Source organism: Saccopteryx bilineata, chromosome 4, assembly GCF_036850765.1.
Source record: "Saccopteryx bilineata isolate mSacBil1 chromosome 4, mSacBil1_pri_phased_curated, whole genome shotgun sequence".
Classification (NCBI taxonomy): domain Eukaryota; kingdom Metazoa; phylum Chordata; class Mammalia; order Chiroptera; family Emballonuridae; genus Saccopteryx; species Saccopteryx bilineata.
In genome coordinates this window covers 156394509-156412568 of record NC_089493.1, presented here as the reverse complement: position 1 = coordinate 156412568, position 18060 = coordinate 156394509, and the positions used below count along the sequence as shown (strand labels likewise).

Sequence of the window (18060 nt, the reverse complement as noted above, 5' to 3'; positions counted from 1 at the left end):
TCTCCGTGGATTTTGCCCACTTCCTTCCAGACTGTTTGTCTTTTTCTTCTTGACTCCTTCACACCTTCTGTTATAGCTTTCTTTCTCTGACACCACCCCATGGGCAGAGGGGAGAGTGCTGCCTCACTGCCAGTGGAGGTCATGTCCTGGTCCCCGCTCTGCCTCTGTTGACACCAAAGGGGGACTCCCTGTGACTGCTGAGCAGTGTGGACGTCCCGATGCCCCACATGGTCTCCAGCAATAAACAGGTGATGCCTCATTATTGGCCTGCTCATTGACAGTCCTCGCTCCCTACTTGGCCTGCTGTGATACCACGACCCCAGCAGTGGTGTTGGGGCGCCTCCTTGTACATGGCCTTGAGGAGATGGACTCCACGCTCCCCATTCAGCCCTGGAGGGCAGGTGAGAGTGACGGCACTGTTTTCCCTTTGGTGTTTGGCTGGAGTAGAGAGGTGGTTACCTAAGCATCCTGTCATGCCAGGATGCCCCTTTGCTGGTCCTTTGGCTGGAGAGAGCAGGCTGTTGCCAGGGTGGTTTGGGTCGGTGGCCTTGGTGTTTCCAGGCTCTGAGTCTGGGGTGGGTCAGGCAGGAAGAAAATGCAGAGACTTACCACTATGTCCCGGGTCCTGAGGCCCAGCTGGTCTGCTTTCTAACTACCATGAGTTTTCTTATGATTTATACAGAATTGTTTTACATATAATGCCCAAGCCCTTTTGTTGTGCTGTGTGGGAGAAACAGGAAAAGGTATGTTTACTTCATCTTCCTACAAGTGGAAACTAGTGGGCTGGTAAACGTTCTTCGTATATTGTTAATCCTAATCCTCAATCAAGTGTCACACCCATTGAAAAGATTATTTCTCAAATTGCAGCTTTTTAAAACCTTTCTTTCTGGTGCTTCTGGTATCTGTTTTGTCAAATGCTCTTGATTTTCAGGTAGTTGCACTTATCAATCTTTTCTTTCTTCTTTCTTTTTAGGGCTAGTGGTTTTGTTTCTTGTTTATGAAATAATTCCTTATCCTAAATTAGAAAAATAATCTCCCATAGTTCTTTCTAAAATTTTTAATGTTTTTGCTTCTCATGTTTAAGTTTTTAATCCACCTAGAATTGATTTTGGTGTATGTTAGGGTAAGGGGTCCAATTTCATATTTTTAAACAGCCTCATTAAAGTATAAATTGACATACAATAAAAAAAAAGCATATTTAAAGTGTACAATTTGGCCCTGGCCAGTGACTTAGTGGACAGAGCATCAGCCTGGTACATGGATATCCCAGGTTCGATTCTCAGTCAGGGTACACAGAAGTGACCATCTGCTTCTCCACCATTCCCTCTCCCTCTTCCCCTCCTGCAGACAGTGACTTGATTGGTTCAAGCATTGGCCCCAGGCACTGAAGATAGCTTCGTTGGAGCACATCAGCCTCAGGTGCTGAAAATAGCTCAGTACTCAAACATTGGCCCCAGATGGGTTTGCTGGTTGGATCCCAGTCAGGGTACATGCAGGAGTCTGCCTCACTATCTCCTTTCCTCTCACCTAAAAAAGAAAAATAAATGAAGTATGCAATTTGATAAGTTTTGACATATACATGTACACACCTGTGCAGCCATTACCACAATAAAGAAAATGAACACACTTATCACTCAGCAGTCTCTCCCTGACCCTGGGTAACCCACTTGCCCTCGTACCTCCCCACCTTCTCTCCCTCCCTCAGCTACTGCTGATTGGCTTTCTGTCACTAGTAGTGTGAGTTTCAGAGATTTTGGTATAAATGTAACCATACAGTACATACTATAGTTGTCCCTTGCCATATCACAGTTCACTTTTTGCAGTCTCACTGTATTGTGAATTTTTAAATTGTATGTATCTAATTTTGTATTGCAGATTTTTTGCTATATCCACTGGATTTTGCGTTATATAGGTATATTTATTATTTTAATTATTTTTGCAGTAAAATAAGCATTTTCTAGCCTAAAAAAAGAAAACAATATAAGAAAATTAAAAAGTATTAACTAAAACATATTAAAAATATTAAATCAAAATAAAATATAAGATCGCTACTTCATGGATTTTCACCTATCGTGGGGGGTTCTAGAACCTAACCAAACCCCCATGATAGACAAGGGACCACTGTATTTTTGTTTGATCTGTTTTTTTTTTCATTCAGCATAGTTATTTTGATACTCTTCCATGTTGTAGCATGAATTAATAGTTTATTCTTTTTTATTGCTGAGTGCTAGTTCATTGTAGGTCTGTAGCACACTTTGTATTGGACATTCAGACATTCAGGTTGTTTCTGTTTAAGACAATTACACATTAAGCTACTATGAGCATTCATGAACAAATCTATTATAAAATATGCTTTTGTTTCTCTTCTCTGTAAATACTTAGGAGCAGAATAGTTGTATGTAACTTTTTAAGAAACTGACAAACTTTTCATATTTTTTTACATCTACAAACAGTACATGAAAGTCTCATTTGTGTCACCTCCTCACCAAACTCTTGTTGTGGTCAGTCTTTCCAATCTAGCCATTTTAACAGGTGTGTAGTGGCATTGTCATCTCAGTGTGTATTTTCCACATGATAATGAATATCTTTTTATGTGCTTTTATATATAGTTTTTACCTAAATTGGTATTTAGTAATTGTATCATTAAGTATATGCAAGTATTATTCAAAGTTCACAGTGTATTCTAGCTTCTTTTTGTTTTGCTTTAAGTTAATTTGCATGGGATTGGTGCTTGCTTCATTTATCTGTGGTGTGTGTCTTTTGCTAATTAGATACCAACCAATAGCTTGGTTGGTCCAAGTGTTGGCCTCAGGCACTGAGGTTAGCCCGGCTGATTCAAGCATCGGACCCAGGCAGAGTTTGCTGGGTAGATCCCGGTTGGGGCGCATGTGGGAGTCTGTCTCTCTATCTCCTCTCCTCTCACTTAAAAAATTTTAAATAAATAAGAATAAAAAATTTTTTCAGTTATAGCCAACATTCAATATTATATTAGTTTCTACTGTACAGCATACTGGTTAGACATTTATAAAAATTACAAAGTGATCTCCTTCAATAAGTCTAGTACCCTAGAGTAAATTTTCTTAAGTAAAATTTTGACATTTCTTATGTCGGAAAATATTGTTATTTTCCTTATATATTTCAGTGCAACCTTTGAGTTTAGAAACTTACGTCTTTCAGTTCTGGGAAATTTCCTTTGTTTTGAGGATGACTTCCTCTTCTTCTGAAAGTCTTATCATTTGGGTGTTGAAGTGCCTTCTAACTTGCTTATCTTTACTGTTCTATTTTCCATCTGTTTTTATATTTGCTCTGGGATGTTATCTTAACTCTACCTTCTAACCCTTTTATTGAGTCTATTGTGCTTTTAATTTCAAAAAGTTCTTTGTTATTTAAAATTTTTTTTTTATGTTTTCCACTGCCTTTGATCTGGTTACTGCTCAAAATTAGCTGTCCTAAGTGGTTTGGCCTTTATGAAATAAACAAATTTAAGTTTATGCCGCAGGCTTCTTTTCCTGCTGTGGTGGGCTCCTTTTCTCCGGACTTCTTCCCAGCTGCTGGTTTCTCAGTAGCCGCAGCCTTTTCTTGCACCCCAGACTTCAGCTTCATAACACCAGCAGGCTTCCTTCCTTTCCTCCCTACCACGGGTTTCTTGCCCAGAACCTCTTCTCATCTGATTTGGCTTCTAGCTCGGCTGCTGCTTTTATCCTCTTGGTGGTTCTTGGCCTGATAAAGAATGGTTCTGGCACATGGTCCTTGCATACGGGTTCAACTTCAACATGACTCCCAGGTTTTCAGTAGATTCTTCTTCAGGTCTCTGTGATGAATCTTCCTGTGTGGTGCTCGGAGGGCTCTTTGGATCGCTGGGCTTTTCGAGATTCTGCTGAGGTCTGTACTGAGCCTTGCATGGGTGGGCAGGTAGTAGCTATCCTTCAGGGGAGCAACTCTATGCCCAGTGCCACACAGGTCATCTAACTTGTAGAAAGCACTTTCAATCCAAATGCAGAGACAGAACACATGCCATAGGAACAAGTTTCAAAATGTTCTGTTTGCTGTCATTAAGCAGAGTAATTCCAGGGATATTTCTCAGGGCTTTGATACTGTTGTCCTCATTATAGATGATGCAGGGTCCCTTGAGCCAGATACCTGATGGTTTCTCATTTTGCCCTTGCTAGTTCTCATTTGCTGAGAGGCATAGACCTTTTTGATATCACTCCTGGCCTTCAGTTTCTTAAGAAGTAAATCAGTCTCCTTGGTCTTATAGGCCAAAAGGAAGTTCAGGAACTTCTCAATACCATGATCTTTAGACATGGCCAGTGCTGGTATGGCCACGACAGCCAGGGCACGCAGAAGGCACATTGTATCTATACTGTGCTCACTCGGCAGTGCCAACAGCACCAAGTTTGGGTTGGTGCAAACATACGGCCCCCATGACACATACTTCCAAAAGCAACAGAATGATGAGTCACTCCCACCTGGGACTCTGGGTATTCAAGCCACAGCTCTGCCAGGACCCCACGACTCAGCACTGGTTTGATGACCTGCCAATTCACAGACAGCATAGGGCTGTCTATTGTTTTTGTGCAAGTTGGTGTGAACAGAGCTCACAACATCTGGTTGAATGGGAGCCTTGAACTCAGTAGGCACAATGACGTCTTTGCCAGATGAAACCCCTTTTTGGAGAGCATTGGTGTCAGAGGATGAGCACATGCCATGGTGGAAGAGGAAAGGGCCACATGCTTCTCGTCCCAGTTGCTCCACAGGAAAAGACAAAAAGCTCTTTTTAAAATAATTTTTGAAAATTTTAGAATAGATTTGGGTTTACAGAAAACGTGTGAAGATAGTACAAAAAAATATCCCATGGATTCTGCATCCAGTTTCTCCCGTTATTTATTACCATAAATGAGCCAATATTGATACTTTATTATTATCTGAAGTCTGTACTTTATTAAGATTTCCTTAGTTGTTGCCTAATGCCCTTTTTCTGGTCAAGGATCCTACCTCTAACACCACATTACATTTGGTTGTCATGTCTCCTTGGGCTTCTCTTGGCTGTGACAGTTCCTCAGACTTTCCTTGTTTTGGATGACTTGAATAGTTTTGAGGAGTACTAATCGGGTGTTTTGGCGGGATGTACCACAATTTTGGTTTATCTGATGTTTTTTCTCATGATTAGGCTGGGGTTTAGGATATTTTTAGAAGAGAGCACAGAAGTGCAGCACCATTCTCGTATCAAGGTGCATGCTCTCAACCTGACTCTTCACTGCAGGTGTCAGTGTAGGTTACCTGGTTGAGGTCGTGTGTCAGCTTTTCTCCACTCTAAAATTACTCTGCCTTCCCCCCTTTTATACTAAGTGCTTTCTTTTATTCTACAGCTTTAAATAGTATATTTTATTTGTTTAGATCAGTGTTTCTTAATGGAGGGGCAATTTTTTCCCTCAGGAGATGATTGGAAAAAATAAAATAAAATAGCATCTTTTTCCTGTTTCAAGAGTATATTTTTCTTATGTCTCTGAGAATATTAATATTTATTTTATTGTTGTTATTCTGCTGATATATATCAAGTATATCTTTTCTCAGCTTTTTGCTTTTAATATTTCCACATTCGTTGTTTACGCGTGATTTTTAAACATCCAATGTCAGTCTGTTTCTAAACTAGAGTTTAGTCTGCCTATATATATAGTAATTATTGATATATTTGGGCTTGTTTCTTTGGTCTTTTAAAAGGATTTATAATTATCTCATTTTTTCTAGATGTTTCTTTTCTACTTCTTACCTTTGATTATCTTATTTTGTTGTTTATGTTCTCCTTTTTAAATCTAATTTCTCACTAACAATATATAACATATGCAGTCTATTATAGTAGTAAGATATACAAACTTTAAGTGCATGGCTTGATATTTTTTCTGAATACACAATTTTAGACCATCTGTTAAAGATATTCTACCACTTGCTGGCTTCCAATGTTTGTGTTGCAAAGGCTAATGTCATTCTAATAGTCATTCCTTTAAAGGTGAGCTGCCTTTATTTTTGTGGATACTTTTAAGGTCTTCTCTTTGTCTTTGGTGTTGTATAGCCTCATTTGTATTCATACGTTGCCTTACTCTATTGCATTCTTGGTGATATCTTTGTATATATGTTTTATTTCATTAATTCTCTCTTTAACTTTATTTAATTTGCTGGACCTTGAGAACATTATACTAAGTGAAATAAGTAAATCAGAAAAAGCTAAGAACTACATAATTTTACACATATTGGGATATAAACTGAGATTCATCAACATGGATAAAAGTGATGTGGTTGCTAGGGGGAAGGGAATAAACAGGGAAAAATATAAGGTGATGGATAATAATTTGAGTTTGGGTGATGGGCACACAATGCAATCAACAGTTTGAATGCTGTACCTGAAACCTATGGGTTTTGGGTTTTTTTGTAGTTGTTGTTTTTCTGTGTGTGTGTGTGTGTGTGAGAGAGAGAGAGAGAGAGAGAGAGAGAGAGGCAGACAGACAGACAAGAAGGGAGAGAGATGAGAAGCATCAACTCATGGTTGTGGCATTTTAGTTGTTCATTGATTGCTTTCACATATGTGCCTTGACAGGGCTCCAGCCGAGCCAGTAACCCTTTCCTCAAGCCAGTGACCTTGGAGTCAACCCAACAACCTTTTAGCTCAAGCCAGCAACCATGGGGTCATGTCTATGATCTCACACTCAAGCTGGTGAGCCTGTGTTCAAGCCAGGGACCTTGAGGTTTCAAAACTGGGTCCTCCAGGGGTTGGGGGAGGGGAGGGGCACAGAGAAAACCAGATAGAAGGTGACAGAAGACAATTTAACTTTGGGGGAGAGGTATACAGCACAATCAAATGTCAAAATAATCTAGAGATGTTTTCTCTCAACATATGTACCCTGATTTATCAATGTCACTGCATTAAATTTAATTTAAAAAATGGAAAAAAAAACAAAAAACTGGGTCCTCAGTGTCCCAGGTTGATGCTCTACCCACTATACCACTATTTGGTTGGGCAAAACTTATGTATTATTATTGACCAATGTCACCCCATTAAATTTAGTTTCTAAATGAAAACAATAAAAAGAGTAAAAACAAGAAGGAATAAAATAATAATTCACTGTTACATACCTATAAGTTTATTATTTCAACCATTGTATTTTTCTTTTCTTTTCTTTTTAATTTTTTGACAGAGACAGAGAGAGAGAGAGGGACAGATAGGAACAGACAGTAAGGGAGAGAGATGAGAAACATCAGTTCTTTGTTGTGGCTCCTTAGTTGTTCATTGATTGCTTTCTCATATGTGTCTTGACCGGGGGGCTACAGCAGAGCGAGTGACCCCTTGCTCAAGCCAGAGGCCTTGGGCTCAAGCCAGCGATCTTGGATTTCAAGCCAGCGACCTTTCAGCTCAAGCTAGTGACCATGGGGTTATGTCTATGATCCCGTGCTCAAGCCAGCGACCCAGTGTTCAAGCCAGATGAGCCTGCGCCCAAGCCGGCGACCTTGGGGTTTTGAACTTGGGTCCTCCATGTTCCAGTCCAATGCTCTATCCACTGTGCCACTGCCTGGGCAAGCCCATTATATTTTTCATATATAGAAACTACATTTCCTCCTCAGTTTGTCATTATTCATAGTCTTTTTTGTTTTCTCATCTTTGTTACTGTATCATTTATCATTTTTTTCTGTTAACATTTTATACACAATTTCTGTAACTCTGTTTCTGAAAATTTCAGTATGGGAGAGAAAATTATTGTTTACTGTTTCTATTGAGTCTCATTCACTGAGTCTTGCCTCATCATACATTAATCTTTTATTGGGGGTCAATTTTATTTGTTGATGGCAACACACATAGTAATCTTTGATTATGAGCCCACTGCTTGCTCATAATCTATGAGACTCCTGTGTTGAAACTGGAAGATTTCCTATAGGTTACATTTGCTTGTCCATCAGCTAGAGGCCTTGGGGACCATATCAGTCACTCTTGAGGATTTTGACTCAGTAAAAATGGAAATTACAGCTCGAAGTTTCCTTTGCTGTGGAACCAACATTCTGTGTCCTGACAGCAATGCTTCTATTGCCCTTTGCCCTTGGGACAACTTGACCCTTCCTGGCTCCTCGCTGCTCATGTAGCTCATGTCTCTTTTATATTTAGTGGGTGATAAATGTTCCTTCATGAAACATTTACTCTTTTTTTTTTTAATTGAGAGGAGGGGAGACAAACAGACTCCCACATGTGCCTCGACAGGGATCCACATGGCAAATCCCTATCAGGGGCCTGAGCAGGTGGTGGCGCAGTGGATAGAGTGTCGGACTGGGATGCAGAGGACCCAGGTTTGATACCCCAAGGTCACCAGCTTGAGCTCGGGCTTATCTGGTTTGAGCAAAAGCTCACCAGCTTGGACCCAAGGTCGTTGGCTCGAGCAAGGGGTTACTCAATCTGCTGAAGGCCCACGGTCAAGGCACATATGAGAAAGCAATCAATGAACAACTAAGGTGTCGCAACGCTCAACGAAAAACTAATGATTGATGCTTCTCATCTCTTCGTTCCTGTCTGTCCCTGTCTATCCCTCTCTCTGACTCTCTCTCTGTCCCTTAAAAAAAAATCCCTGTCTGGGGCTGATGCTTGAATCAACCAAGCCAATGGCTGTGAGAGGGGAAGGAAGAGCGAAGAGGGAGATGGGGGGAAACAGAAGCAGATGGTCGCTTCTTATGTGTGCCATGTCCAGGAATCGAACTGGGGACATGTGCACGCTAGTCAATGCTCTATCCACTGAGCCAACCAGCCAGGGCTGAAACATTTACTCTTTGACAGCAGCATTACCTCAAAGAGTGTTTCCTGTCCAGAACACCTTGACAGCCATGAAGCCAGAGCAATGTTCTAAGATGAGATTTTTTATTCAGCACAGCCAGGAACCCAAATGTAATCCTGGGAACTTAGAAAAACTATGTCTCTGTAGAGAAAAGGACCCCTAAAAAATCAACCTCAGGCTCCAGTTCAGAGATCATGAGTCACCATGTTCTCTAGATAAGATTCTACATGAGAAATTTCTTTCAGAATTTAGTGCCAGAAATGCCTTGTCTTCCCTGAGGGATTGGCCAGCTTCCTCTGCCGTGTGGCGGGCGGAGCCCTGTACTACATCTTATTTCCCTTTTGCCAAGCTGCCTGGTAGCATTTGGAAAAACAGATGCCATATCATATCAGTTCTTTCAGTCTTGAGGACTGACTTTCTCCTCATTCTCAAAATCATAATTTCTAGTTTGGATGTATATATATTAATAGATTTATAATCTATTTACTTCTGTATCTCTTTTATGGAAAGAGGCAAGTTATACATAAATTAAGTTAAAGTTTATAGACACTACATTTCTTTTCCTTATGTTCTTAAGATATCCACAGGGAAGGTACAACCTGAAATATTTATGCAGATTGATCTGGCTGCGAGGTCTGAAGCTTCATACCTCAGGCATGAAGAAGTGAGGCGTTTCTCCCTCTGCTCCCTTCTCTTGTGGGCACATGTACCCCAACTGCTCGAACTGTGATTCTCCTTTGCCTTCATGGTGGGCCAGGGGTAGAGTGAATTGTTTTGGGGCTTCACCCAGCCTAAGGGTAAGAAGTAGACCTTGCCCATATGAAGACATTTTTCCAGAGAGTTCAGAGTGGACTAACATACAGTCTGTTCACAGCAGGGGCATCCCCATATTATAAGTGGCAGAACAGGGGTGCCCTTGACAAGCTCATTCTGTGAGTTCTGACTCTTGCTCTGTCTCGTGCACCGGCTCCCAGTTTCGACCACTACATGAAGTGCATGAGAACACAGGCTGGGGAGCTGGGCTGCCTGTTCACATGCTCTTACCACTCACCCTGTAATTACCATGTGACCTTCAGCAAAGCTATGCAACCTCATTGCAGAATATGAAAAGTAGGAGTATCTACGTCCCAGAGTTGTTATAAGGGCAAAAAGATTAAATATGGGGAAAATGCTTAGAACATATAGAAAGGACTCAGACATGCTAATAATTATTACTATTTTTAAGATTATTGTTACTATTGTCACTATTACGGTGGGAACAGAGAAGTGACTAATAGAACTTCCCAGTTGTCACATTGTGGAGATATTTCCCCATCTTGTACTGCACTGATCCCGTGGGCATCTCCAGTTCAGACCTACTACTTTCTTTTTTTTTTTTTTTTTTAAGATTTTATTTATTCATCGATTGATTTTGGAGAGAGAGAGAGAGAGAGAGAGAGAGAGAGAGAGAAGGGAGGAGGAGCAGGAAGCATCAACTCCCATACGTGCCTTGACCAGGGAAGCCAGGGCCTCGAACCAGCGACCCCAGCGTTCCAGGTCAACAATTTACCCACTGCACCACCACAGGTCAGGCCAGACCTACTACTTTCTTACTGCAACCTGCTGCTCTCAGAGCCCTCCCTGCCCCTTCCATTTTCTTCCTTTCAGCATCTCACAGCCTTCTAGAAGATTCAGGCCTCAAAGTTAATTTTATCATTCACTCATCCATTCACTTTTATTCATTCATCCCAGTAGTGCCTCAAGATCATTCCTTCCTTGAGGTTTGTGATTGGCCCCCAATTCTGAGGCTACGTCAAGCCACCCTTCACACCCTTGACTCAGGCCACTGCTCTCCCTATAAGCAGAATATCCAGCCTCCCTGAATTACAGTGTAATCTGGCCTCCCCGCTCCTAACTCAGGTTGTGTAGTGGGCACCTTGGATGGCTTTACTACACGGGGAACCCTGCTGGTGACTGCTGGACCCAGGGACCCAGTGGTCCAAGGAACACAGTCTTGGGCCTGGAGACAGGTCAGTGGCTAATCACTGGCCACGTGGGAGACTGAGAACTGAATCTTAAGCAAATCTCAGGCCAGGGCTGGCAGGGTAAGGGAGCGGTCAGGCCAGGACACCACTGTCTCTGGAGACCCCAGTTTTTGTGGACCCAGCTCTCACTTTAGGCACGCCATTATTGAAGTCAAAGGCTCAATATTGCCATTGCCATCCAATGCCACCCACATGGGGCTCCAGATTTACTGGGACCCAGAGACAAGTGTGCACGAGCAGGTGACAGAAAAAAATGTTCTTTCTTCCTCATGATTCAGCTTGATGACCAGGTGGTGGTCTTCCACGACCTGGCTCAGGTGGGAGCCATGGTGATAGCAGCGAGGTACTGAATATTGGAGAAGGGGAACAGGGGACTGTTCGGAGGGGTTAGAAGTGTACCAGGGACTCTCTTGTTTGGAGCATCGGTGAGAAGTATGTCACAGTGTTTGATGCCCGTGCCCCTCAACCAGCTCTTTGGAGGCAAAGGTGTCCTCAACATGCCCAGCCAAGTCTGGCCACTTGCCCGCACTGGAGTGTGGCCTGCTCTGTTAGTCTGCCAAGGCTGCCATGACATGCAGACTAATGGCTCACACAACAGAAGTTTATTTTCTCATAGTCCAGATGCCCAAAGTGCAAGTCGAGGTGTGAGCAGGTTCAGTGTCTCGTAAGGACTCTATCCTTGGGTTGCAGACTTCCACCTTCCACTGTGTCCTCACACGGCCTTTCCTCTGTGCAGAGACAGAGGGACAGAGAGAGAGAGAGAGAGAGAGCAAGCTGTGGTGCCCCTAGTTCTATCAGACCTGGGCTATACCCTTATGTCCTCATTTAACCTCAGTTACCTCCTTAAAGATCTTGGCTCAAAATATAGTCACACTGGGGCTGGGACTTTAACATATAGATTCTGAGGAGACATAAATTCAGTCTATAACACCCACTACGCCCCTGTCATGTGACCTGTAGTTGAGCCCGCCCACTCCCCATCGCATCTGTGTGAAGGACTGTCCGGTGTCTGCACCCCTCTACAAATGTTGACCAAATCAAAACCAGATGTGTCCTTCCAGGCAAATGAAAGCTAACTTTATTTGAAGAATGCTATAAGATTTTCACAAGCCCCCTTGCTGTATCTGAGAGCTCTGGGAGGTTGCAGAGCCAGGCCTTAGCCACACCCTTTATCTTGCTCGCCCCGCCCTGCTGTGGCTTCTCTCACAGTTGAATTGGAAACAGACCAGATTGCCAAAACAAACCCTGTTGTTTCCACACACAGGAAAGAGGGGCTTAAACTGCACTTTCTTAAGGAGTGGCAGCACATTCACATGGGCGGTTGGTACCTAATAAAAGTCTGTTCTGTTCTGGGATTTGTGAAAGATGCAGGCTTTAGATTGGCAGGGACTCATGGCCTGGCGTGACTGCAGGCTTTGGCCTCTGCCCCCCCCCCCCCCCCCCCCCCCCCGAGGAAGACCCTGCTGAGGGCCGGGTGTGCTCAGTGCCCCAGGCTGGGGAGGATTCCCCCCAGAGTGGGCGCGCTGCTTTGGAAGGGCCTGGAATCCTCCACTTGCAGACCCTGTGGCCCCTCATGTCAGACCTGCCAGCCACCTCTGGCCCACTGAGGTACAGATGGGCCAACAGACAAAGATCTTTGCTTGGACTCATCTCTCTCGGGCCCTGGATGTGTGGAGGCTGCTGGAGTAGCCAGCAGGGCCACAGAGCCTGACAGTGGTCTCCAGGCACCGCTGCCAGAGAAGCTTCAATGCTAAAGTGAGGTCGTAAGCAGGAGGGGCGGTGCCGCTGGCCTTGAGAACCAGAGAGAGGCTGTGACTGTGTGGGCAGAGCCCTACTGTGTGTAGGACCCCTGCTTGCCAATGGCTCCCTTGTTATGGTCTGAATTTGCTAGAGTGGAGTAGCCCTGATCGACGACAGAGCACTGTTCTTTCCCTGGGCCAAGCTGGAGGCTTGATGCTCTCCAGACCTGCTGAGCTATGAGGAGCCAAGCTTCCAGGCTGTGTCCAGAGGTTGACAAAAGAAGGTTTCTGGCTTGGAAGGAATTTCTGCATCTCTTGGACTCCAAGATCCATTGAACACTGAGCTAAGGGCCCCTAGAGATCCTCTGTCCTCACAGGGAGAATCAGAGCATTTAATTATCCAGTGCTGCCCCTGTGAAATGCTAGAAGACTGGAATACCCATCAGACAGAGTCCCTTCCTTCAAGGAGCTTCTGTTTTAAGGCTGAGAGACCCACACATAAACTAGCAGTGTGAGGTGTACCTGATGAACAACACACATGTGATGCTTACTAGGTGCCAGGCACCATTCTAAGCACTAAACACAAATTAAGTCATTAATCCTTCCTGTACTTGTGAGATAAGTACAACTGCTGTCACCATTCTACAGGGGAGCCAACTGAGGCAGAGAAGTTAAGCAACAGAACCAAGATCACAGGGCAGTAGAGGTTGGAGCTGGTGTTCTTTTTTTTTCATAAATCATTTATTTATTTATTTTTAATTATTATTAATTTTAATGGGGTGACATTGATAAATCAGGGTACATATGTTCAAAGAAAACATCTCCAGGATATTTTGACATTTGATTATGCTGCATTTCCATCACCCAAAGTCAAATTGTCTTCCGTCACCTTCTGTCTGGTTTTTTTTGTGCCCCTCTCCTCCCCCCTCCTCCCCACCCCCACCACCCCACCAACCGCCCCATCCTCAGTAATCACCACCCTCTTGTTCATGTCTCTGAGTCTCATTTTTATGTCCCATCTATGTATGGGTTCATATAGTTTTTAGTTTTTTATGATTTACTTATTTCACTCAGTATAATGTTATCAAGGTCAATCCATGTTGTTGTAAATGATCTGATGTCATCATTTCTTATGGCTGAGGAATATTCCATAGTATATATGTACCAAAGCTTTTTAATCCACGCGTCCAATGACAAACACTTGGGCTGTTTCCAGATCTTCGCTATGGTGAACAATTCTGCCATAAACATGGGGCTGCATTTCTTCTTTTGAAACAGTGCTATGGTGTTCTTGGTGTATATTCCTAAAAGTGGGATAGCTGGGTAAAAAGTCAGTTCGATTTTTAATTTTTTGAGAAATCTTCATACTGTTTTCCACAGTGACTCCACCAGTCTGCATTCCCACCAGCAGTGCGGGAGGGTTCCTTTTTCTCCACATCCTTGCCAGCACTTATTCTGTGTTGTTTTTGTTGATGAGCCCCATTCTGACTGGTGTGAGGTGGTATCTCATTGTGGTTTTAATTTGCATTTCTCTAATGATTAGTGATGTTGAGCATTTTTTCATTTCCCTATTCGATATCTGTATGTCCTCTTTGGAGAAGTGTCTATTCCTCTCTTTTGCCCATTTTTGGATTGGATTCTTTATCTTCCTGGTGTTGACTTTTACAAGTTCTTTATAAATTTGGTTATTAACTCCTTATCAGACATATTGTCGAATGTTTTCCCATTGTGTAGTTTGTCTTTTTATTCTGTTCTTATTGTCTTTAGCTGTGCAAAAGCTTTTTAGTTTGATATAGTCCCATTGTTTATCCTGTCTTTTATTTCACTTCCCCGTGGCGATAAATCGGCAAATATATTGCTGCGAGAGATGTCAGAGAGCTTACTGCCTATGTTTTCTTCTAAGAAGCTTATGGTTTAATGACTTACATTTAAGTCTTTTATCCATTTTGAGTTTATTTTTGTGAATGGTGTAAGTTGGTGGTCTAGTTTCCTTTCTTGTAGGTAGCTGTCCAGTTTTCCCAACACCAATTGTTAAAGAGGTTGTCTTTACTCCATTGTATGCTCTTACCTCCTTTGTCAAATATCAGTTGTCCATAAAGCTGTGGGTTTATTTCTGGGCTCTCTGTTCTGTTCCATTGATCTATATGCCTGTTCTTATGCCAGTACCAGGCTGTTTTGAGTATAATGACCTTGTAGTATAACTTGATATCCGGAAGTGTGATACCTCCCACTTTATTCTTTTTCAAGATTGCTGAGGGTATTCGTGTTCTTTTTTGGTTCCATATAAATTTTTGGAATATGTGTTCTATATCTTTGAAGTATGTCATTGGTATTTTAATCGATATTGCATTGAATTTATAAATTGCTTTGGGTGATATAGACATTTTAATGATGTTTATTCTTCCTAACCAGGAGCACGGTATATGCTTCCACTTGTTTATATCTTCATTGATTTCTTTTATCAAAGTTTTATAATTTTCTGAGTACAAGTCTTTAATCTCCTTGGTTAAATTTACTCCTAGGTACTTAATTTTTTTAGTTGCAATAGTGAATGGGGATTGTCTCCTTAATTTCTCTTTCTGACAGTTCATTGAAGGTGTATAAAAATACCTCTGATTTCTGAGTATTAATTTTATATCCTGCCACCTTGCTGAATTCATTTATCAAGTCCAGTAGTATTTTGACAGACTTTAAGGTTTTCTATATACAACATCATATCATCTGCAAATAATGATAGTTTTACTTCTTTTCCAATTTGGATGCCTTTTATTTCTTCTTCTTGTCTGATTGCTGTGGCTAGGACTTCCAGAACTGTGTTGAATAAGAGTGGTGAAAAGGGGCACCCCTGCCTTGTTCCTGATCGTATGGGGATTGCTTTTAATTTTTGCCCATTGAGTATGATATTGACTGTGGGTTTGTCACAGATGGCCTTTATCATGTTGAGGTATGTTCCCTGTATTCCCACTTTGCTGAGAGTTTTGACCATGAATGGGTGCTGGATTTTATGAAATGCTTTTTCTGCATCTATTGAAATTATCATGTGGTTTTTCTCCTTCTTTTTGTTTATGTGATAATCACATTGATTGATTTGCAAATATTGTACCAGCCTTGCCTCCCCAGAATAAATTTCACTTGATCATGATGTATGATTTTTTTTCATATATTTCTGGATCCGGTTTGCTAATATTTTGTTGAGGATTTTAGCATCTATATTCATCAGGGATATTGGTCTATAATTTTCTTTCTTTGTGTTGTCTTTGCCTGATTATGGAATCAGAATTATGCTTGCCTCCTAAAAGGAGCTTGGAAGTCTTCCTTTCTCTTAAATTTTTTGAAATAGCTTGAGAAGGATAGGAGTTAGTTCTTCTTTGAATATTTGGTAGAATTTACTTGTGAAGCCATCAGGCCCAGGACTTTTTTTTGTTGGGAGTTTTTTTATAACAGTTTCTATCTCATTTGTTGTAATTGGTCTGTTTAGGTTTTCTAATTCTTCCAGATTAATTTTTGGAAGATTACATGTTTCAAGGAATTTGTCCATTTCATCTAGGTTGTCTTGTTTTTTGGCATACAGTTCTTCATAGTATTTTCTTACAATATTTTGTATTTCTGTTGTGTCAGTTGTTATTTCTCCACTCTCATTTCTTGGTGAGTCTGTTTAAAGGTTCATTGACCTTGTTTACCTTTTCAAAGAACCAGCTCCTGGTTTCATTGATCCTCTGTATTGTTTCTTTAGCCCCTACATCATTTATTTCTGCCCTGATCTTTATACTACCTTCCTTCTACTACCTCTGGGCTTTACTTGCTGTTCTATTTCTAGTTCTTTTAGATGCAGGGTCAAGTTGCTTATTTGAGCTTTTTCTAGTTTCTTAAGGTAAGCCTGTTATGCTATGAACTTCCCTCTCAGTACTGCTTTGCTGTGTCCCATAAATTTTGAATTGATGTATGCTTATTATCATTTATTTCTAGGAATTATTTTATTTCTTTGATCTCATTGTTAACCCATTTGTTATTTAATAACATGCTGTTTAGTTTTCAAGTGTTTGAGTATTTTTCAGTTTTTCTGTTGTAGTTGATTTCTAGTTTCATGCTATTGTGATCAGAGAAAATGCTTGATATGATTTCGATCTTCTTAAATTTATTGAGACTGCTCTTGTGCCCTAACATGTGACCTATTCTAGAGAATGTACCTGTACCATGAGCATTTGAAAAGAATGTAGAGTCTACTGCTGTAGGGTGAAAGGTTCTGAAGATATCTATTAAATCCAGTTGATCTAATGTGTCCTTTATGTCTGTTCTTTCTTTGTTAATTTTCTTTCTTGAGTATTTATCTAGTGATGTTCATAGGGTATTGAAATCCCCTACTATTATAATATTGCTGTTGATCTCATCCTTTATATCCATTAAAGTTTGCTTTATATATTTAGGTGCTCCTGTATTAGGTGCGTAGAAATTTATAATGGTTATATCTTCCTGTTGGATTGCTCCCTTTATCATTATGTAGTGACCTTCTTTATCTCTTACCATAGCCTTTGTTTTAAAGTCAATTTTTTCTGATATAAGTATTGCTACCCCAGCTTTTTTTTCATTTCCATTTGCGTGAAATCTTTTTTTTTCATCCTTTTAGTTTTAGTGTATGTGCATCTTTTGTTTTAAGATGTGTCTCTTGTAGACAGCATATGTATGGGTCCTGTTTTCTTGTCCACGCAGCTACCCTATGTTTTTTGATCAGATCATTTAGTCCATTTACATTTAAGGTTATTATTGATATGTAGTTGTTTATTGCCATTTTATTCTTTAAAGGTGTATTCCTCTTTTGCTATATTCTTTTTCCCCTTTGATCTGTTTACAACAAGCTCCTTAGCATTTCTTGCAGTATTGGTTTGGTTGTAGTGAATTCCTTGTTTTTGTTTTGTCTGGGAAGCTTTTTATTTCTCCTTCAATTTTAAACAATAGCCTTGCTGGATATAATAGTCTTGGCTGTAGGCTCTTATTCTGCATTACTTTGAATATTTCTTGCCATTCCCTTCTGGCCTCAGTGTTTCTGTTGAGAAGTCGGATGTCATCCTTATGGGGGCTTCTTTATAGGTGATAGCCTTTTTTTCTCTATCAGCTTTTTATATTTTCTCTTTATCACTTAGCTTTGGTATTTTAATTATGATGTGTCTTGGTGTAGATTTCTTTGGGTTTCTCTTTAATGGAGTTCTCTGTGCTTCTTGAACTTGTGAGACTTTTTTCTGCATTAATTTAGGGAAATTTTCAGTTATAATATGATTGAACAAAGTCTCTATTTCTTGTTCTTTCTTTTCTTCAGGAACCCCTATTATGCAGATGTTATTTCTCTTCATGTTGTCTCAGAGCTCTCTTAGAGTTTCCTCAGACTTTTTGAGTCTCTTTTCTGCTCTGCTTCCGTGGCTTCATTTATCTTGTCCTCTACCTTGCTGATTCAATCCTCAGCTTTATCCATCCTGCTTTTAATTCCTTCCATTGTGG

The 18060-nt window shown here is 41.1% G+C and overlaps 1 protein-coding gene and 1 pseudogene across 1 annotated transcript in view; one reads left to right on the top strand and one right to left on the bottom strand.

Moving 5' to 3' along the window:
* Positions 1 to 18060, top strand: part of COL23A1 (collagen type XXIII alpha 1 chain) — a 423137-nt gene that overhangs the window by 106503 nt on the left and 298574 nt on the right. The gene's annotated exons all lie outside the window — the stretch shown is intronic.
* Positions 3466 to 4709, bottom strand: LOC136334004 (large ribosomal subunit protein uL4 pseudogene; annotated as a pseudogene).